This window comes from Daucus carota, chromosome 8 (genome assembly GCF_001625215.2).
Source record: "Daucus carota subsp. sativus chromosome 8, DH1 v3.0, whole genome shotgun sequence".
NCBI classification, from domain to species: Eukaryota; Viridiplantae; Streptophyta; class Magnoliopsida; order Apiales; family Apiaceae; genus Daucus; species Daucus carota.
This window is the reverse complement of record NC_030388.2, coordinates 10,833,260-10,856,149: the sequence shown is the minus strand read 5'-3', so window position 1 is coordinate 10,856,149 and position 22,890 is coordinate 10,833,260. Positions and strand designations below refer to the sequence as shown.

Here is a 22,890-nt window from a genome sequence, read left to right as displayed (position 1 = left end):
ATTCGTTTCATGTACCTTCGTGTTTTTTTTATCTAAACTCATGAATGACAGAATGAGATTATGTGCAAAATGTTTCAAATTAAATGAATGCTTTTTTCATGAAAGAATATAAACTTGCACGTAAAATCAAAATATTGAAAAAGCTTATAAACTCCGCCAAACACCAGGCATGCAAAAGGGCCTCTGTAAACAAAATTTGTTTTTGTTCTGGTCAATGTAAGTGTAAGCAAAGTTAGAGAGGCTAATCAATAATTGATTAGCACAAGTGTACTTTTCAACAACAATCTAAGTAGATTGCTGGCCTAGAAAAATCAGGATAAGGTAAGGGGTTACCTGAGCCAATTGGATGCAAACTGGTAGGCTTGTCTGGGATTGAGACAAACAACATTAAGGGGACCAGCAGCCTTGTAGCCCATATCTTCTGTGTGATTAATATTGCTCGACATACATATAAAGGGTTTGTCTAGTGTGTGCTCATGGGCACATGCTAAGCACTGACATTCATAAATTTAGAGAGTTTTGATTGGTGTGGTTGTTGTAAATGAGAGGGTTCACCATTATAAGAGAGAGTAAGCCAATCAAAACCCTCCAAACTTATGGATTTTAGTGCTTAATATGTGCTCATGGGCACACACTAGAAAAACCGATATATAAAACGTTACATTTACGTAAAAAAACTTATCCTTTTGAATTTAGTTTGATGATCATATGTACGAATCGATTGTAATATAATTTGACAAAATCGATAATAATAATTGGTTGGTTGCGAACTGGAATGGTTAGTTATAAGTTTAAAACTGGCTGAGCGGTAGTGTTTAATTTTAGATGACCGGATGTGATATATACAGTCGACCATTTGAAAAATGCTTTTTATTGATACTTTCTTTGTCTCTTAATATTTTTTCTGTTTGTTTTTGACACGTTTGCCAACACACACTTTTAATCATTAATATCTTTAATTTCGTATTAATATTAAATATAAAAGTTTCACCATATTAAAATACTCATAAATACGAATCTAACAAGATCAATTATGACTATATTTGGTCTTATAAATTATGCGTAAATTAGTAATTTGTCTCATGTTATGAATAGTTCGAATATCTCAAATAAGAAAAGAATTTAGAACCAGATGGAGTAATATACGTATGTTGTGTTTGGTTGGTATGAATGATTCTGGAATGGAATGAAAATAAACTATCTTTCGGATAATTTTTAGGAAATTTCATCCCTTCCTCCATTCCATTCCTTACATTATGCTCCATTCTCTCTCATCCTCAATTTTTCTCAAACCTCATCATAGCAATTTTGCACTTCTTCAATTTTTTTTCAAAACTTTCTTCATATCTCTATTAATTTCAGTTATTTTTGGTCATTCCATTCAATTCTCACCAACCAAACACAACGATAGAGTCTCTGTAACATCTTGTTGCGCATTAAAAATATTAGTCGGAGTCCTTTGAAAATTTGTTGATTACTTGATAATGTGTAATAGGTATGAATGTTCGATCATCTTATCGTGAAAATGATTTTATCGAATGAATATACTAGATATTGATCTCGATAAAACATGAATAAAGTTACACGATTGGGAAAAAAAAAAGTCATTTACACGATTAATAGGAATAAGTTTCATCTTCCTGCAGTCAATCAAAATATGAATTAATTAACATTCGGCAAGATATATTCGTTATGTTCAGTTATTTTAAGCTGAAGGCAGCTACATTATTAATATGCAGTGTAAAAATGAACGTGTTTACAAGTCTAATACAAACTGCGATACTTTTAAACTGAGTTTTGTAATCCTCCTAGGCGCCAATCGAATGTGATATTCGAATCCTCTGTCACAAAGTGCGAGCTTGGATTTATCTGCTCCAAATTGGTACGGACATTGTATTATAGCCATAGAAGCTAGCTTAGCTCCAAAGTAAACAGTAGCTTAGCATATCATAAACATGTCTAATTAATACTACAAGTCAGTGGGTCAATCTGAGTTTGTTTTGACTTTTGCATGCTTCTAACCAAGAGAAAAATAGCCATGCTTTCTTTCTCTCAAGGCTTATCTACACGTACAGTGTTATTTTAATGTTTATCAACTCATGCAGTGTGTGTGTGTGTGTTTTATGTTCATCAAATCCTTAAAATGGATTATCTTCCCAATCTGCCGTATTGGTTATGTATCACAATGTTAATTATATGATAGTCTTTACGTGATCTGTAATGCATGATGCGATTTAATAAAATTTTCATGGCTATTTTTGGGCAATCAGGGATGACGGAACGAGTAAGATAGAATTAAACCCTGGCCTCTACAGAAACTCTCTAACTTTGCCGTCGGCGTTTTCATCGATTTTCACCGATAAAAAGCACCGAATCAAAATTTATTTTGATTTGTCACTACTAGAAAAACTGCCTACAACAACGACTAAAAACTGATGTCTGAATTTTTTTTTTTTGACTGATGTCTACGCGGGGATGTTAAAAGTATACAGTTTAGACATCAGTTTTTAACTGATGTGTGTGTTGTATTCACACATCATTTTTGTAATAAAATCTGATGTCTTTGACTCATATTTATAAATACATCACATGATAATCTTATGAATATTATTTAATTTTGATGTCTAAATCCCATATAATATATAATTTACATGGTTAAAATAAATATTTAAATCAGTTATTAGTAAAAATCTAATGTCTATAACTATTATTAACATCGTCCGGAGAACAATATCAATGTTAGATAGCTTATAAAACAACAGCCCAATGAAGGATGTGATGTCAAAAGAAAGGTACAACAACAGTTGTACAAACAAATGTATTTAAGGATTGGATTTAGTAACTACCTTTACACATCATCTAAGGAGATATCTATTTGTGAATTTCAGACAACAAGTTTGTTTTATAAAATGATTTCGAATACTCTTCTACACATCAGTTTAAAACCACCATACCAATTACAGAGTCAAAACTCTACTCGTATATATTATTAATGCTATAAATCAAAGTAGCTGGCAATCCATAAAAGTCATACTCCCTCCGTCCCAGCCATTTGTATACAAATGGTTGGGACACGGAGACCAAGAAATAATGTAAGAATTTGGTAAAGTTAGATGAAAAGTGGGTATAGTGGTAGGACCCATTTATATTTAATAATAAATTTGAGATAGTGGATGAAAGTAGTGGGTGTAATAGTGTTTATATTATTATAGAATGAAGATAGTGGAAGAAAGTAGTTGGTGTAGTGATGTTTTATATTATAAAAATTTACTATTTTTGGTATGTATACAATTGATGGGACGTCCCAAAAAGGAAACTGTATACAATTCACTGGGACGGAGGGAGTAGCTAAATAGAAGTACAAATTGTTAATACAAATCAAAGTAGGTGGCAATCCATAAATGATTCGGATGTGACAAGCGCGGTTATCTGCAGTAGTTCCCTCCTGATTCGATACAAGCACGGTCCTGGTTTGACTAGAGAGCTTTCATTACCGGCTTCTGGGGAAGCATACCAATAATTTCTTGCTGAAGGCAGTCGTTCTAGCACAATACTGGCAGGAAGAGAAGACATCAGATATAGCTTATATTAGCATATGCTTTTTTGGTATGACAAATTTAATAAATATCACATTGTTGATCGAATAAAGCAGTACCTCTTATTCTCCCCATCAATAAACACCTTTATACATGCAAACAAATAAACTCAAACCCCAAATACATCAAAATACACATAGAAATAAATGCAGCAATAGAACAATAGAAATTTCTATCAATCTAGACCATACACCATAGCAAAAAATCTTTAGACCTATAGTAAGTTACATTCTGATTAGTTTCCATATCCATCTTTCTGCATATATAAGAAAATTACATGATGGGACTAGAAGCACATACCTGCTAAGTCTAGCAGAAGGTCACAGAGAAATATTAAATATAGAAACACTATACGATCGAGCCAGAGATTATAATTTACACAGTAATCACGCAGGTTATAGAGTTAACACAATAATAGTATATCCTATCTCTGTTACAAATTACAGCATTAACAAATTTCTTGCATAAAGTTTGAATTTATAGCTCTGAAGTCTGAATTTATCTGCATGGTCTAATTCTTCCTTTCAAACTGAATCTTATTTGCATTTTTATTGTTTTCTGCATAGAATTCATCAATGTGAACATGCTAAAAGAAAATCCTTTTTGGTTGGAGACAAGGGAAGAAATAAAAAATTATGATCAAATCTCTGTTAACAAAAAGTGTCCAAATCCTCTATTGTGGCTTTCTAAGGCTGGCCAAGAAAAAATTCTAATTTGAAATGGAATGGAGTGGTAACATTTAGATCCACATATGCACATGCAAAGATAATATTACTGCAATATATTGAAGATCAAAAGTGAAAGCAGGTTAATGTATATATGTACCGACAATTTGGACGCTTCAGAGTCAGAGATTTAGAACGAGAACAAACTGGTACCTAATACTTAGTGAAGACTGGGAGTGAAAAATTGCTTATCAGAACTAAAGTCAGATAACACATCTCCATTCCTTCAACACTACAAACATACACATAAAGGCACAAAATTAAATCAGAAAAATGAGCTTAAACAATAAACACAATTCTATACACATAAAGGGCACAAACTTGTTTAGTAAATCATCCTCCTGATATTTTGTACTCATTAATAAAAAAAATCCACCATGAACTTGATTATGATAGTTCTATACAAATTTTTATGTCTGTGTCTAATAGCAAAGACTCAAACATCAAAGATAATATCACGCCACTTCTAATAATAGCAGAGTTCATGTGCTTCACTAATACCATAGCAGTGATAATTATGCTAACACAAAAGAATTATATTTCTCCTGCGAGTAGGAATTAAAACACATACCTTAATACCTCTATAAAGCTCCTTGAAAAAAAACTGACACACATATAACCCATACATATCTCTTATAGGACTATAACTAAACACCTTTATACATGCAAACAAATAAACTCAAACACTAAACACATAGAATTCTCAGACCAAACCACATACCATAGCAAAAAATCTCAGACCAAACGAAACATGAACACGCAAGCTCGAAACAAGTAAAACACAAACTTGAACCCTAAAATCAAACTGAAAGAAAGTTTTAAATCTAAGCTCTTACCTACAAGATCGAACTGCAAACAAAGCTGTGAGTCCAAACTCTCCGCTCGAACTCAAACAAGAGTTGAAAATCGAAGCTCCGATATCCAAATCGCAAGCACTAAACACCTATATGAGCAAATCGAAGAATTGAAAGCTATAGTCAGATGAATGAAGTTTAATTGAAGCTTAATTAAAAGCTAGGGTTACCTGTAGAGAAAGTGGAGAAACAGACTGATTGATTTTATTTCTAGGGTTTATACTCGAGAACGATATAGCGGGGAAGAAATGGGGAGTGTTCGACTTTTTAATTTTGTCTGAATGTAGATGTGTAATGAAAACGTTATGTTTTAAGTTTAGTTAATGTTAAGTTTTTAATTGTTTTGAATTTATTTTGTGTGAATGGTGTTTTGATATAAGCGGGAGGGGGATAAAAAAATGTTTTGGGGAACACTAAAGCGGGAAATAACGAGGTGGTCGCTGGATAAAATTTTTGGAAATGAATTTATTACATTGTTTTATTACTAAACTGATGTTGAAAAATATAAAAGACATCAACTTTTAAAATAGCGATGTAAAAATGATTTTTAACATCAGTGTTTTTTTGACTGATGTCTGAAATGTGATGTTATATCCACTAATTCTAGTAGTGTGTTCTCGTTTTCTCAATAATACTTCTCACCGAATCTGTTCCTAGGCAATAGATCTATTCCATTTTCAAGATTTTGATTTTGTAATTAATCAATTGGGATGAGTCAACGACGAGTCAAGCGACTGCGATTCAGTTTTAATCATATTCATGTCTACATATATTTATATTTGGTAAGGTAGGTATCGTGTGAATTGACCCCACGATGGTAAGAATTCAAAATCTTTTGTCTTGGTGCTTTTAAATGTGTTTGTTTTTATGTCTTTTGTTATTGGTTATATTTTTTCGTAATTGAATTTTGTTATTCGTTTATAACTAAATTTTCTAAGACTTGTTCTATCTTTAGTTTTAATTATTGTGTTCCTTGCGAGGGAGTCCCATATTTGATGACTTTTTGATCATATATTGTGTTCCTTGCGAGGGAGTCCCATTGTTGATGGTTTTTTGATCGTATATTGCAAATTTGTTTTTCGTTAATTTACGATTGTATCATTTTCGATGACTTTGTTTGCTGCCTGGCATGATCTTTCGTGCTTGATTGTTTCCTTCCTACTTTTTTCCCTCTCTCTTTATTTCCTTCCTTTCCGCGGGTTTTTGTCTATCATCTGGGATTTCTTTTCAGTCATTGAAGTTCTATTGACTAAATTTCCGGAGCTATCTCTGCATGACCTTTGGTTAGTCGGCAGAGTTTTTTGAATGAAAGTTCTTCTTTCTTCTTAATTTTGTGGATTTTTCTTTTCTTTCAAGTGCTTTTTTTCAGACATCTAAATTTTTATCTAATCTCTTGTGGGACTTTTCGACTTGCCTTCTGGTAAGATGAAAGTTTTTAATGTATGAAAGAAATTCTTCCAATCCTTTTGGTATTGCATTTTGGTACAATTCACTGACGTGAAAGTCTTATGACAAAAAAATGATGATTGTACTAGTCTAATTTTTTAATATCAGTTAAGGTTTGATATAAATTTTCAACTTGAATTTAATTTAAAATTGAGATCCAAAAATCCAACCAAACTATAGAAATTCATTTCTCTTGATTTTAAAGTTTTGAAATTTAAGTCTATTAGATTTTTCGTTCCGGGCCGAAATAAATCATAATTCGATCCGGTTCATAAATTTTTTTTGGTTCGAATCAAATAACCAAATTATATATATTATTAGTTTATGTTATATATGTATTATATTTTTATTATTATACATATCTGTCCTTAAAATGGAACCTTAGAACCAGGTTCCGTTGCAGAACTTTAAATTTTAAATAAATATTTAGAACCTAAATCTAAATACATGTTTTCGCATCGTTGTTCGTGTTCAATAATAATATTATATGCTTTTTGCATCATTGTGTGTGTTCAAAACTAATTTCAAAATATAATACATAAACACCTTATTGTTTGCATGTGCAGTTCTGCTGCAGAACCCTAATTAATACTAAAAATAAGGTTAATGGATTTAAGGATTCTTAGGCTAAGGGTATATAATACATGTTTCATAAATACAATTTTACTCTAATATGCTAGCATCACCTTATTCGTTGATTAATCTGTATATTTAATAGCTTTAATATATTAATATAATTATTTTCCTCAAATATGATTTATACTGATATCTGCAAGCTTAATATTGATTGATTAATTATTGATTTACTATTCTATACTGATATGGATCCCCTCATTTTTTATATGCTTATAATCATGTTCTCAAAAATTCTTTTTATTTGATTTTCAATTTTTGTTCTTAAAAATTCAGTATTCAAGAACCGAACTGGACCAAACTGTAAAAGAACTGTACCGAATCAAAATAATTCAGATTGACCCATTAAAAAATTTGACTCAATTTAGTCGTATTTATTTTAACAATTCATTTCTCGGTCAATTTAGTTAGGTTTCATTTCAGTCGGTCAGAAAATCATAACTGTTATTTAATTTATAAATCATTTTTAGTTAACTGAGCTGATATAAATACACCAGAGCTCATATTTCTCCGCCTCTGTGGGAATTGCATGTATAAGTAGTGATTATTAGCAATATATATAACACATTAGGGAAGTACAAATATTGTAATATTAGTTCTTTATTTTGAATGAAGGAATGAAGATTTTCGATGTTTATTTTTGTGTATGCGGTTTTAAACCAAAACTGAAGTGATTGTAACCAAAACGAGATATTTAAAATTGATACAAAATCGTAACCGAACTGGCAGCTTCGATTTTGACTTTTAAAAATCAGGGGTATGTGATTTTTGTTTCGGTTTCGATTTTACTAAGAATCGAAACCACACCCAACGATGAGGCTTAGTCATAAAGGTCTAGGGCCCGATTACAATCTAGGGACTTCACGGATACGAATTTGACCCTTTCTATTAGAGTCAACACTAACCACTATATATATCCCCTGATTTAATCAATCGACGAAACTATGACTTGCCCAAAATATTAAAGGCTCATCCTTACCATCCGATGAGGATAACCCATCAAAATACAGGATAAGTGATTCCAAGTCATGTGTATGTCATGTCAATACTCCTCAATAAAGATAACTCACCAGAATTACAGTGGAAGGTCTTTTAAGTAGGTGCTCCTAATGCAAGTCCGTCAATATAGTCTTCAATATGGTCCATTAGAGTCTTCCACACTATTTCCCGCAAATAAATATATAAATCATTACAATAATGACTGTAATAAAAAAATCCAACCCATTTAAGCTTATCTAAAACAAATCAGGCCCATGTTGAATTTTGGTTGTAACAAGTTTAGCCCTTATCATTCAACCACATACACTCTCTCTAACTAATATATCTTGCCTCCGAATTTTCACTTCTCTCATAATACCGGAATGCACATTAATGTTGTATTATTTTTAATTTTGATAAACTTGCAGTTTTAAGAAAATTATTTTAGCTCAAATCAATTAATGTGTCCATGACTAATAAAAATTGCACAAGTCATTGATAATTTTTCAGTGAGTCTGTCTTTGTCTCAGTATTATAGTTTGAATCCTCGTCACTTTCTTCTACATCATCATCTATCAGCGATGTTTTTGGAGAAATTTCGGTCTCATTATAATTTTCTTTCCAAAATCAACATATTCAAGAAGGTGACCAACATATAAAATTGTATTCTACAATATAACATACATACATACATACATCAGTCAATTTTCTAACAGATACATCACCATACATCATCGAAACTCCATATCAGTGAAATCACGACCATTTGTTTTAAAATAACAATAGAGGTCGCAATATCAAACTTGAAATCCTTAGAAAAATCTTCTAAATCTCTAAATGATAATTCATCAGCATTAAGTTTAACCAAGTTTGTTACCCCACTAGTATACATGAGTTTTCAAGTATCAAAATTATCATGATGTTGGACATAAACATTAACCTTACTCGACATACTTGATACACACCCAAAAACTTTTCAACATACCAGATGGAAAGATATATGATAAGCATCAATTATTCAATGCCCGGCCAAGGCAAACTCCAATTGAACTCCAATTAAAACAGAGGCGATTCGGCCAAGGCGAACCAATTGAACTCCAATTAAAACAGAGGCGATTTAAGGATTTATCTGCAAACTAGTTTAATTACGATGTTATGTTTTAATTTTAGATAAATAAATTTTTATTTCACTTTTATTTTTACGTCGTCCACGTAATTTTTTTTTCACTTTTATTTGAATGTTCTCCACATAATCGCGATGATATATTATGTCTTCATTTGGTGATAAAATCTTGTATGAAATCACAGTTTCGGCCGATAGCTCAAAAGATAGCTCCATCCGGACATTGATGAATTGGGTACCAGTAATTCAACGAGAATGCATGAAGCGGATATTTGTATTTGTATATACATTATCTTTAAAATATCGTTTAACTGTCTATTCATGAAAACAAAGGATTGTAATTTACTGTTTGTTCGACTCGATCACTGGTGTAGATGCCGCATGACTTTTTATTATTAGATTAACACCTTTTTTAAACAAATATGATTACTATCATTTATTCAAAATTAACTTAATATACGTTAAACATATTCATGTCACATGAGATTATTTTAAACACATCATTAGTTGTCGTTAAATAATATTTAGCATAATTATTCAGGTGTATCCGTTACTGATTTAATTGACAAGTTTGATTTTAAATTTAGTGACTAGCTTTATACATCAAACCACTTCAGTGACTCACTTGATTACTAATCATTTACAAAAATCGAAATATAATCCATCGTCCAACCGTTTGGACATTTCAGAATCTTAATTAGTTCATCTATTTTCTCGAATAAAACTTAATAAATTTAGAAAACATGCTAGCATCTTCAACCATGAGAAGCCCTTAGCTAAAAGCTTAGTTGGCTTACCAAAAATAAAAATTATAACCAACGCCTTCAAAAAATGACACGCCAATCATACTAGCCCTTGTCTATAATTATAGCCAACCTCCTATGAATGACTAAATTTGTCCAATCTCTACAGGTCTGTAAGAAATCTGTAGGAAGATTACACATCATTTATTACCATATTAAATTAATATATTCTATTTATAAAAAATATTAACATACTATTTTTAAATTATAGTCAACTTATATAGCCAATATCATCGAAGCACAATATTTTACAGGTTCAACAAATTTTACATATTGTCTTACCGGTCCAATTTAGCCAACGACTATGACCAACGCCGTTGGAGATGCTCACAACTGCTACGAGCCTAACTGGCTTTTATCGAAGTCAGAAATTTTAAATTATTATTAACTTTAAATTAGAAATATCTATTTATGTACAAGTCAATAAGAAATTAAAATTAAGAAAGCGGATTGTAGTCAAAATCTAACGGACAGTACAATTTGAACAACTCAGTTATTTTTATAATTTTATTTAATATAGAAATGATCAAAGTATATTTAATATTAATATTTTTCATAACTTATAAGTATAGTATAAAATATCCAAACATATATTAATTTAAATTTTAAAATTTACACTTTTAACTTATCTTTTTGACACATTAAATTATAAATCATCATTTTAAATTTAATAATGAATTGAATTTTTTGTTCTATTGTTAATATATTTGATGAACATAGGCACATAGCTGTCAATTAGGTCAGCTTTCAGTCAAAACCAAACCAAACTAAACCAAACATACTCAGTATATCCCGCTAAGAGCAGGGTCTGAGGAGGGTAAGATGTACGCAGACCATGCCCCTACCCTTTAAGTAGAGATGCCGTTTCCGTGAAGACCCCCAGCTTAGTGCATAGTAAATAAAATAGTGTGTGATATAATATTAATATAATACCTTAGCCCATGGCCTTATTCACACAGGAATTACCTAAACAGTTCCGTTTGTTGATGATGGGTGACAATGATCTGAAATGGAGATATCAAATTAAATAAGATCTGTAATTGCACACTTTCTTGAATTGACTTGATTCTTGCATGTGTAATCCATCCATGTCGGTTCTCCTTCATTAACGCTACCAAAGTAACCACCGCCACCAATCCAACGGAGCCTACCTCTTTCCTTCCCCACGCTTATGCAATACCATTGAACATTATAAACCAAACCAAACATACTCAGTATATCCCGCTTAGAGCAGGGTCTGAGGAGGGTAAGATGTACGCAGCCATGCCCATACCCTTAAAGCAGAGAGGCTGTTTCCGTGAAGATCCCCGGCTTAGTGCACAATAAAATAAATAGTGTGTGATATAATATTAATATAATACCTTAGCACATGGCCTTTTTCACAAGGGACTTACCTAAACAGTTCCCGTTTGTCGATGACAGTGACAATGATCTTGAATTAAATTGATTCCTTCTTGTGTAATACACTAACTGCCACCAATTCAACAAAACCCCGTTCTTGCCTCTCTCACCCCTATGTAATACCATTGTAGACGATGATGACACGAATTCAGGACACCCCCACCACACGAATACGGTTACCGTGCCAAAACCATTTAGAAACCGCGTGAAACCTGGCCAAATCCCTCGACGAACCAACATCCGTGATGATCCATTGGTAAGCACTGATTAACATAAATACAATGTTTGTGTCTATGTCTAATATGCCGACAACAAACTGATTGTAAGAATTAATGAGATTAGAAAATTTGATACAGTATGTGTAATTAACTAATATTAAATCTTGGCCGCACACAAAAGAAAGGAACATGGAGATACCATTGTAGACTATGTTGACACAAATTCAGACACCCCCATTACAAGAATACGATTGCCATGCCAAAATCATGTAGAAACCGTGTGAAACCTTGCCAAATTCTTCGACGAACCAACATCCGTGATGATCCATTAGTACGCACTGGTTAACGTAGTTATTCCAAATTTTTTCTGAATCGGATAACTGCCTGAATTACATGACCACTTGGTTCGAACAGGGCAGAGAAAACTGTGATCGGCAAGATCGGCAATTAATTAGTCTGGCAATTTTGCCACATCCAACGGACATATGCAAGCGGATGAAACCCAGGGTTTTGTAAGCTTGAGTCACGTGAAACCAAACTAAAACAAGAATGAATAAGTTATTCGTAACTATCAAGAGAAGGCTGAGTAACCAGCAACAGAATGTCATCAAGCGAACTTGGGATTTTCACATAATATAACCGCAAAATGAATATGAACATTCTGTGAATTTTGGTGCAAGTGATTTACGGATATGGACGAAAGGGAGAAGATGAGGTATCTATATAATCCTAATTTGTGAATACAAACAGGATGGAATTTTACCTAATCTACCCTTGCCATTTTTTACTCCTAATACTTCTGAAGGACTTCAGCGTAATTACACATGCTTGATGGATCATCCATTACAAAACGGGTCTTCACCCGACTCAAATTACAACAGGTTCATGCATATATCACCCGAGGATCCGAGCTTTTACGGGCGATCCGCCAGTTTTCTTGAAATCGTTTGTCGGTTATGGCAGCCCGTAATTTCAACAACCATTTCCTACTTCGATTTCAAATTTCGTCAAACCTAGCTTTCTTCTCATTCGTAATCATAGTCATATCAGTAACTACAATCCACCAGTTTGCATCTCCTCTGTGATGTTTCAGTGTGTGACAGTGGTGGTGATTTTTCGTCGGAGGGTAAGCCACTTTTATGGATGCATCTGATTCGCGCCACCAGGCTCATTTTCTCCGGACTCTTCATCTCCTCATTTTATTCCCCTCTCATCCCTTGCTTCAACCCATCAATCCAAACTACAATCGACTCGCCCACGATTTTTGTTGATTTCATGTTCCAGAGATGTGAGAAAGGTTAGAACAATTTTGGGTAAATGACATATCTGTTTTGTGAAATAGAACTTGAGATTAATTTTTTAACATTTTTCTTAACTCTTGGTGTTTTTTTATTGATATTATAGGCATCTGAACGGGAAAAAAAAATAGTGGTTTGTCTTTGTCTTTTATTTCTTCTGGATTAAATATATTCTGATTTTGTTATAGTTGGTGATTTATGATTTTTGATTTAAAATTACTGTAAACCAAAGTTTCGAATAAACTACACTAAAGTTCCGAGATGTATTTACAACAATCTTGGTCTTGATTTCTAGAAAGTCTTGGACGTGAGTGTAATGTTGCTAATGCTGCCGGAAAAGTTTCAGTTCCTATTCGAGGGTATGTGCTATTTTCACTGCTAAATATAAGTGACCATCACACTATCATTGTTTATATTTCCGAACATTGTATATTTGAAATAAATATATAAAATGTTAGCTTTGGTTACGGCTAACCAATAATGACAACAATGAGTTACTGAAGTAGATTGTCTTTTGATCTGTGTCCCTTTCATAGTATATTTTGGAGCTCTCACTCTTTGTATCTTGAGCATTCATTGATATTTTATTTGTGTTATTTTCAGGCAAAGATATGTATTATCTAGAATATGAAAAAAATAAAGATATTTTTTTGTTACAACTCCACTTCAGCAAAGAGCAACAGCTATAGGAGCAAACAAAAATCAACCAGGATTGTGGCATATCAAGGTTGGTAATTTAATCTTTTATGTCATGGAACCACATTGCTCACACTATTATTCTGTTACTGGTATATTTGATTTGACTCAAACTTTTAATGTTTAGTACTAATTAGTTTTGCCAAGAAACTAATAGAAGCAAATAAGATCTGAACATACTCCTGGCTCTGGGCATTTGGCATTAGCTTCAGGACATACAATGAGACATTTAAGGTTACAAAGAGTCTCGAGGAGACCCTATTATGCTCTCTCAGGTTTGAGTTCAAAACTCATTAATTCTTCATTAATTGTTATCGTTATTGTCGAAATGTCTTCATGTTTTTTTCTAAAGTTATATAACTTATTTCTCACTTTGAAAGCAAAATCATTAGTGACCAAGTTGTGTAAGTGCTGCAGATTAATACATGTAATAGTTTCTACTGAGGTGAACTCTTCCCAAAAGACTCTATAAACCTACAATTTGGACAGAAGTTGGAGTTAATGGTGTATGTGTGTGTGTGTGTGTGTGATTTAATACTCCTTTAAAGGCTAAAATTTTAAACTGTCAAATTCATCCCATTTTGGTGTGCAAAATAACAGGTTCCCCAACTTTGAAGGCCCAATATATAAGAGTCCAGTTCAGGATTTGGCATTTGTTGTTACACTATTCATACAGAAGGGAGGATCATTTGTTAATCAATATAATCCATGCAAAAAAAATTTAGGAGGTAAGCTGATCGAGGAGGTGAGCATTGCACAGAGTTCTAAACTAAGCAACAACATATCAAGTGATGAGATCAAATAAGGTGGTCACAAAAATTCATTTGGTATATGATATCTTCAATACATCTCACTCCTTTTTATCTACAAGTTATAGCTGCTATAATTCTCTGTGATTGTTTAAACCTGATACAAGACGCAATTAATCACAACTCTCTGTCATGTATGTCCTTATAGTGCAGGAGAAAGAAAAGAATGCTTTGTTTCCACTTTATACATTTCTCATCGTTATAAGGTCCAGCAGTAAAATTCGGCTTTAAACGATGTGTTTGTGTATAAGATTCACATTTTGCTCTACACTATTTCATTTTTTAAATTCTAATCTTAATAATAAATAAGCTATCAACATCTTTATTCTGACTTTGTATATTGTTAGATATAATTGATGATTACTAATGTTCTTAAAGTTTGTTTTAGAACAGGAGTGATCAGAGTTTAAGCTGGGAGCTGATCAGAGTTTGATAAAGTCTGATCAGAGTTTACATAGTCAAGGCTCGTCAGAGTTTACACGTGGAAAGAGCTCAGAAGCGGATATACTTCAAGGAAGGATAGAAGCGGAGGAGTGATTTGCTAACTATGGAAACCAAACAGAAAACAGTAGCAATCTTTGACTGATAGAATACATAGCTGATTTATAGGATATTAAATCAGAGATTGATTTTGTAACTGTGTATATATAAACACAGATTAGGGTTACTCTATACGAGTTGAGTTATCGAGTATATTTTACAGAACCCTAGCAGCTCTTAGTGATAAGATATAAATCACTGAGAGAGTTTTTGTAACCGATTAAGCTTTGTGAATAACAGTTTACTGCTTTCAATCTCTTATATTGTCATACTGTGTTTTTGATTGTGTTCACTATATCAACTTATATAGTGAGTTTATAGGACCTAACAAGTGGTATCAGAGCCAGCTCTGTTAAGATAACTACAGTAAGATCTTAATTACAATCATGTCTGAAAAATCACAAGCTTCGTCTTTTAGAGTTCCAGTCCTTAAGGCATCTGAATATCCAGTCTGGAAAGAGAGAATGATTATATTTCTAGACTCTGTCGATCCAGAATACCTTGACAGGATCTATGATGGACCACATATGCCCACCAAGCTCTCTGTTGGGATTGCAGATGAACCTCAGAAGATGGTCCCAAAAGACAAGAAAGATTATACCCCTGAGGACATCTTGTCAATTGGTAAAGACTCAAAGGTGAAACACCTTCTGCACAGTGCCCTTGATAATGCAATGTCTAATAGGGTGATTGGGTGCAAAACTGCTAAACAAATCTGGGATGCTCTGGAAACCAGATGTCAGGGAACTCAAGCCATCAAGAAGAACAGAAAAACCATCCTTACACAGGAGTATGAGCACTTTGACTCAAAATCTGGTGAGTCCTTGACAGATCTGTATGACAGATTTGTCAAACTCTTGAATGACTTATCTCTGGTGAACAAGGAATATGATCTTGAAGACTCAAACCTCAAATTCCTTCTGGCTCTTCCTGAAAAATGGGATTTGAAAGTCACTACAATAAGAGACAATCTTGATCTTGGAGAAATGTCTCTTGATGATGTTTTTGGAAGACTGAAGACTCATGAACTTGAGATGGAGCAGAGGAGCAAACGTCATGGAGGGAAATCAAAGTCTGTTGCTCTAAAAGTTCAAGAGGAAGCTGCAAAAAGCAAAGGAAAAGCTCATGTCACAAAGTCTGACATTGAGTCATCAAACTCTGATGACTCAAACTCTGATGTTCCCTCAGACTCTGAAGATAGTGATGATGAGATGATGCAGTTAGCAGCATTGATGGTGAAAAGCTTCAAGAAGTTGGCTTACAAAAAGTTCAACAAAGGCAAAAGTTTCTCAAGGAAAGACAGAAACTCTGACAGAGTTTATGATAAGAAGAACTTCAGGAAGAATGAGGGCAAGGAAGGAAAAGCTGGAAAAGCTGACAAGTATACCTGTTTCAACTGTGGTGAAAAGGGTCACTTTGCATCTGAATGCAAGAAAGCCAAGAAAGAAAAGGAAAAAGCCTTTATCACCAAGAAAGGAAACTGGACAGATACATCTGATTCAGAGGAAGAAGTCAATTATGCTCTGATGGCAAACACTGACAACAACTCTGAATCTACTGCTAAGGTACCTCATTCTACTCTTGCCTTTGATACTGAAGATATAACTGAGTTAAGATTGTTCCTTAAAACTTTGCATATCAGCTTTAGAGATCAGACTTTAGAGAATGAAAGATTAAAATCTGAAACTCTAAGTGTAAAGAAAAGGAATGATTATCTAGAAAAAGAATTAGTTCAGATGTTAGAAGTTCAGAAAGAGAGAGATGATGCTGTCATTGTCAAAGATGAACTATTAAAGAGGTATGCATCTCTTCAATCAGAACTTGCTAAGGAAAGGGATATTATTAAGACATGGACTAATTCAGGCAAAACTACTCAGGATATCTTAGGTAGTGGAAACTGGAAGAAGGGACTAGGTTACACTGATAACTCAGAAGCTGAGTCATCAAAAACAGAGTTTGTTAAAACTTTAAAACCTAAGGTTAAACCTGTTAAATTTGTTGCTGAATCCTCTAAGTCTAAACAGTGTAGACCAGAATCAGAGATTAACAACAATTTAAAATCTGATAAGCCCAAACAGGTTAACATAGGACTGATGACTCAGAAACAGCTTAAGCATAAGCTTAAAGAGGTAAAGTCTGATAACAAAGACCAGGAGCCTAGAAAAAATAGAAATGGCAAGGTTGGAATAGACAAGAGTAATAACTACATGCCTATTCCTAATGCACCTAGGAAGACATGCCATAACTGTGGAAATACTAATCATCTTGCTAATTTTTGCAGGAAGAACAAGGACATTAACTCCTTACCTACAAAGTCTGGAGTTAGAAAAAGTAGTATTAGATATAAACCACAAGATCCATGTTTTCATTGTGGTAGTTTATGGCATTCTATTTATACTTGCAAAGAATATCATAGTTTGTATTATGATTATTATCAATTGAAACCTTCTTTGAAAAAGGTTAATAAAAACTCTGCAAGTACAAAATCTGTTTCTAGTACAAACTCTGTTCCAAAGTCTGTTAGCTCAAACTCTGATAATAATAATTCCGCTGCAAAAGCTAACAAACTTAATAAGGCCAAGGGATCCAAGCAAGTCTGGGTCCTTAAAACTAACAATTAGTGGTCTTTGTGATTGCAGGGCAACAGGAAGAATATCCTAGTCTTGGACAGTGGATGTTCAGGACACATGACTGGAAATAAGGCCCTGCTGTCAGAGTTTGTGGAGAAAGCTGGCCCAAGTGTTTCTTATGGAGATGGCAACATAGGAAGGACTCTGGGATATGGCAACATCAATCTTGGAAATGTCATCATCTCAAATGTAGCTCTTGTTCAAGGGCTAAAACACAATTTACTCTCTGTCAGTCAGATCTGTGACAGAGGATATCATGTTGATTTCTATGAAGAACACAGTGAGATAGTAAGCAAGTCAACAGGCAAGGTGGCAGTGATTGCTCACAGACATGGAAACATTTATGAAATCAACTTGCCTACAAACTCTGAAGGAAAAGCAATTTGCTTATCTACAAGAATCTCTGCAGAAGAAAGTTGGAAGTGGCACAAGAAGCACTCACATCTCAATTTCAACTCCATAAATGAGCTTATAAAGAAAAAGCTTGTGAGAGAACTCCCTGAATCACTACTCACTTCAGATGGTCTATGTGATTCATGTCAAAAGGCCAAGCAGAGAAAGACATCCTTCAAGAGTAAGACTGAATTCTCAATAAAGAAGCAAAATCATCTTCTACATGTTGATCTATTTGGACCAGTTAATGTACCATCCATTGCAAGGAAGAAATATGCTCTTGTCATTGTTGATGAGTATACTAGATACACTTGGGTATATTTTCTTCACTCTAAAGATGAAACAGCTTTGCATCTGATGGATCATGTGAAGCAACTGGACCATGGATCTGAAGACAAAGTAAAGATCATTAGAAGTGATAATGGAACTGAGTTCAGAAATTCAACAATGGAAGAGTTCTGCAAAGAAAGAGGTGTAGTGCAACAATATTCTGCACCTGGAACACCACAGCAAAATGGTGTAGTTGAAAGGAAAAACAGGACTCTAATAGAAGCTGCCAGAACTATGCTTGATGAGGCTAAATTACCTACTTATTTCTGGGCAGAAGCTGTTCAAACAGCTTGTTTCACTCAAAATGCAACACTGATTAATAAGCATGGCAAGACCCCATATGAGATGGTGAAGAAAAAGAAGCCAAATCTGAAGTACTTTCATGTATTTGGGTGCAAATGCTTTGTATTGAAGACTCATCCAGAACAGCTTACCAAGTTTGATTTAAAAGCTGATGAAAGCATTTTTGTAGGTTATCCTCTGACAACAAAGGCCTTCAGAGTCTATAATCTAAGAACCAAGGTGATCATGGAATCCATACATGTGTCATTTGATGACAAGAGAATTATGGGTTTAGCAGACATGGATGATCATGAAGAACTGCATTTTGAAAATGAAGAAATATTCTCTGATTCGACAAACTCTGATGAACAGTCAAACTCTGACTGTGAGCAAAATACAGCAAACTCTTGTGAAAATTTACAAGTTCATGATGATGAAGCATATGTTGAGGGGGAGCATTAGAATGTTTCAGACTCTACCCAAGACTCAAAATCATCAGAGAATGCTGACTCAAACTCATCAGAGAATACTGATTCAAACTCTGATAGCACAAATTCAGGGGGAGCTACAGAGGAAGATCAACAGAATCAAGAGAGCATGGATCAAGGGGGAGGATCCAATGATGAAAGTAGCAAACTTCCACATGCTAGGAAGTGGACAAAATCTCATACACCTGATTTGATAATTGGAAATCCAGAAGCAGGTGTGCAAACAAGGACAGCTACAGCAAATGAGTGTTTACATCATTGCTTTCTGTCACAAACAGAACCTAAAAAGGTGGAGGAAGCTCTTCAAGATGCTGACTGGATTCAAGCAATGCAAGAAGAGCTAAATGAGTTTGAGAGAAATAAAGTCTGGACCCTAGTACCAAGACCTAAAGATAGATCCATAGTTGGTACAAAATGGGTTTTCAGAAACAAAACTGATAGTGAAGGTGTCATTACAAGGAATAAAGCAAGACTTGTGGCAAAAGGGTATTCACAACAGGAAGGTATTGATTATGATGAGACATTTGCTCCAGTTGCAAGATTGGAGGCAATTAGAATCTTTCTGGCCTATGCTGCTCACAAGAAGTTCAAAGTATTCCAGATGGATGTCAAGAGTGCTTTTCTTAATGGGAAACTGGATGAAGAGGTATATGTTGAACAACCTCCAGGCTTTGTGGATCCAAAGCATCCAGACTATGTTTATAGATTGGACAAAGCACTTTATGGACTAAAGCAGGCTCCAAGAGCATGGTATGAAACTCTGGCTCAATTTCTTCTTGAAAGTGGATTTACTAGAGGTACCATAGATAAAACCCTGTTTTATTTGAATCATGGGAATGATCTGCTTTTAGTTCAAATCTATGTTGATGATATCATTTTTGGTTCCACTAATGCTAAACTCTGTCAAAGATTTGCCAAGCTCATGCAGTCTAGGTACCAAATGAGCATGATGGGGGAACTCAGTTATTTTCTGGGTTTACAAGTTAAACAGACTGAAGATGGGATCTTTATCAATCAAGCCAAGTATACCAGAAATCTCTTGAAGAAATTTGGTATGCAAGACAGTTCAGCTGCAACTACTCCTATGGCAACAGCAACCAAGCTAGACAAAGATACTGGTGCATCAGTGGATATCACAAACTATAGAGGAATGATTGGATCTTTGCTTTATCTGACTGCAAGTAGACCAGACATAATGTATGCCACATGTCTATGTGCAAGATTTCAGGCAGATCCAAGAGAGCCTCATCTGATTGCAGTAAAGAGGATATTCAGATATCTCAAGGGAACCACATCATTGGGATTATGGTATCCTAGAGAATCAGATTTTAGTCTAATTGGATACTCTGATGCAGATTTTGCAGGTTGCAAAATTGACAGGAAAAGCACAAGTGGGAGTTGTCAATTTCTGGGTGGAAGACTTGTTTCTTGGTACAGCAAGAAGCAAAAGTCAATATCAACATCAACAGCAGAGTCAGAGTATATAGCTGCAGGCAGCTGCTGTGCTCAAATTCTTTGGATGAAGAATCAATTGTTGGACTATGGGTTATCCTTTTCTAAAATTCCTATTTATTGTGATAACCAAAGTGCTATTGCTATGACAGGAAACCCAGTTCAACATTCTCTGACAAAGCACATCAGTATAAGATATCATTTTATAAGGGAGCATGTGCTGGAAGGAACCATTGAACTTCACTTTGTTCCCACTGAACAGCAGCTAGCAGACATATTCACCAAACCACTATGTGAAGCAACTTTTACTAGGCTGGTGAATGAGCTAGGAATGATATCAGGAACTGAGTAAACATAATGGTCAGATCTTTCAAGTTTAATTACCATATGTATTGCTCACAAATTTGCCATGATATACTCTGATTGTTAAACTCTGATGACATTCTCTGATGATATACTCTGTTTGTTATACTCTGATTGTCATTCTCTGACGATATTCTCTGATGTTTGTAAACTCTGAATCTTGATAAATGATCTCATTTTATTTCTCTGAGACAAATAACCTGTGAAGATTCTATGAAGCATGATCTGAATTAGTAATCATGAATCTCAGTTAAGTTCTTCAATCTTGATCTCAATTTTGTGCTACTGTATTACACAAGAAGCATGTTAATATCATTGAGACTCTTTTACTTCACATATCTTAATTATAAGTGAGACTGATTAATTTGAATTTTCTCTCATTAAAATTAGAGATGCACAGTGGTTATAAACTCTGATGACTTTATTTCTAAGCCAATACACCCCAGATGATGAGCATGGTACTCCTTTGAGATCTTAGATGTCTATATGACAGTGATTGGGAAGACCCAAACATTTGCTGGTATTAAGTAATTGCTAAGATTTTAAAATCTATGGTGACCAGTCACAATCTCTGATTACTGGAGAAATACTGATGCAATATTATATTTAAAGGTCGTGCCTCATTTACACTGAGAAGCGTCCTTATGAAAAAAAAAATATGTATATATATAGGGGGTATTTAATTGCATAATTCTTCATCAGAGTATGTCACTTCTCTATGTCTTGAGAGTTTGAACAGATTATATTTGTCTTCCTTATTCTTAGGAAATTATGAAATTCTTTAGTCTCTGATTTAATATGTTAAATCACACACATTATTTCACAAGCACATTATTGAGCTATGGATTTTATGACAAAATCTGATTCTTGATGAATTTTCTAAACATTATGTTTTATTCTGAGGTACTTAGAAATTTATTTTCTTTGTTTTAAATCTCAGAGTTTAAAATTCGAGGGATTTTATCTTGATTTTTTAATCTTGTATATCTCAGGAGTTTAAATATTCAGAGAATGTGAAGAGAGTGTACCAAACGGCTGTATTGTTAGTGGGCTTACATGTAAAACATTTTAATAGGAGAACGTGTAATCAGCATTTATAGCTGCACAAGTTTTACTGCGCTCATGATTACTATTTTCTTTTCTCCATGCCACTAACACTCATCTACCAGTTAAAATCTGACAGGTGTACAGCTGAACAAAAGCCCAAGCGTGTACAGCTAAACAAAATCTGAAGAGTTTATCACATCAGATTTTATTGCTTATTATTCACTTATACACTTCATCTTTACACACACTCTCTCAACAAACTCTTAAGCTTTTCTCTCTGCAACTCAAATCTTCTCTTACACACTTTCTCAAACACCTTTCTTCCTTTACAAACTCTGTTCTAATGGCGACTTCAGCGTTTATTCATGCAGGTGTGGAATTTGTTCCCAACAACCACGTTGCCATTCTTAACACAGCAGATGCTCCAAGGGATTATCATCCAATCCAGCAATTCCTGGCACAGAGTGTCCTGGGTACTGCTCTTACTGCTCCTGCCAGACTCTCTGGAAGCCAAATCATCACTTTTTGGAGGACAGGGCAATATGATAATGGTGGTGCAGATGGATCACCATCTATTGTGTTCGCATATGAAGGGGAGGAGTATGCTGTTACTCCAGCCACAGTTCGTCAAGCATTCAACATGCCAGAGAATGCAGCTTACATCACAAATGGAGATACCAATCTCAGGGGCATGATGAATGCTCTGGGATACAGTGAATCCCTTGATAAATTGGGACAATTAAAGCGTCCAGGACTAAGAAGGGAATGGAGCTTCTTCTTTGACT

The 22,890-nt window shown here is 34.2% G+C and overlaps 2 long non-coding RNA genes across 3 annotated transcripts; one reads left to right on the top strand and one right to left on the bottom strand.

The window, feature by feature from the left end:
- Window positions 1-3,356: 3,356 nt before the first annotated feature.
- LOC135148197 (uncharacterized) lies at window positions 3,357-5,477 on the bottom strand. 2 transcript variants are annotated; one of them, XR_010286098.1, is made up of 4 exons: window positions 5,346-5,477; window positions 5,158-5,264; window positions 4,475-4,553; window positions 3,357-3,553 (listed from the first exon to the last, which is right to left on the bottom strand). It is a non-coding gene; the product is annotated as an uncharacterized LOC135148197 (long non-coding RNA). The 2 variants fall into 2 exon arrangements; XR_010286097.1 differs by lacking the exon at window positions 4,475-4,553.
- A 7,023-nt stretch (window positions 5,478-12,500) lies between these two features.
- On the top strand, window positions 12,501-14,915 carry LOC135148235 (uncharacterized). Its single transcript, XR_010286176.1, has 4 exons — window positions 12,501-13,074; window positions 13,182-13,434; window positions 13,679-14,277; window positions 14,372-14,915. It is a non-coding gene; the product is annotated as an uncharacterized LOC135148235 (long non-coding RNA).
- Window positions 14,916-22,890: the final 7,975 nt, after the last annotated feature.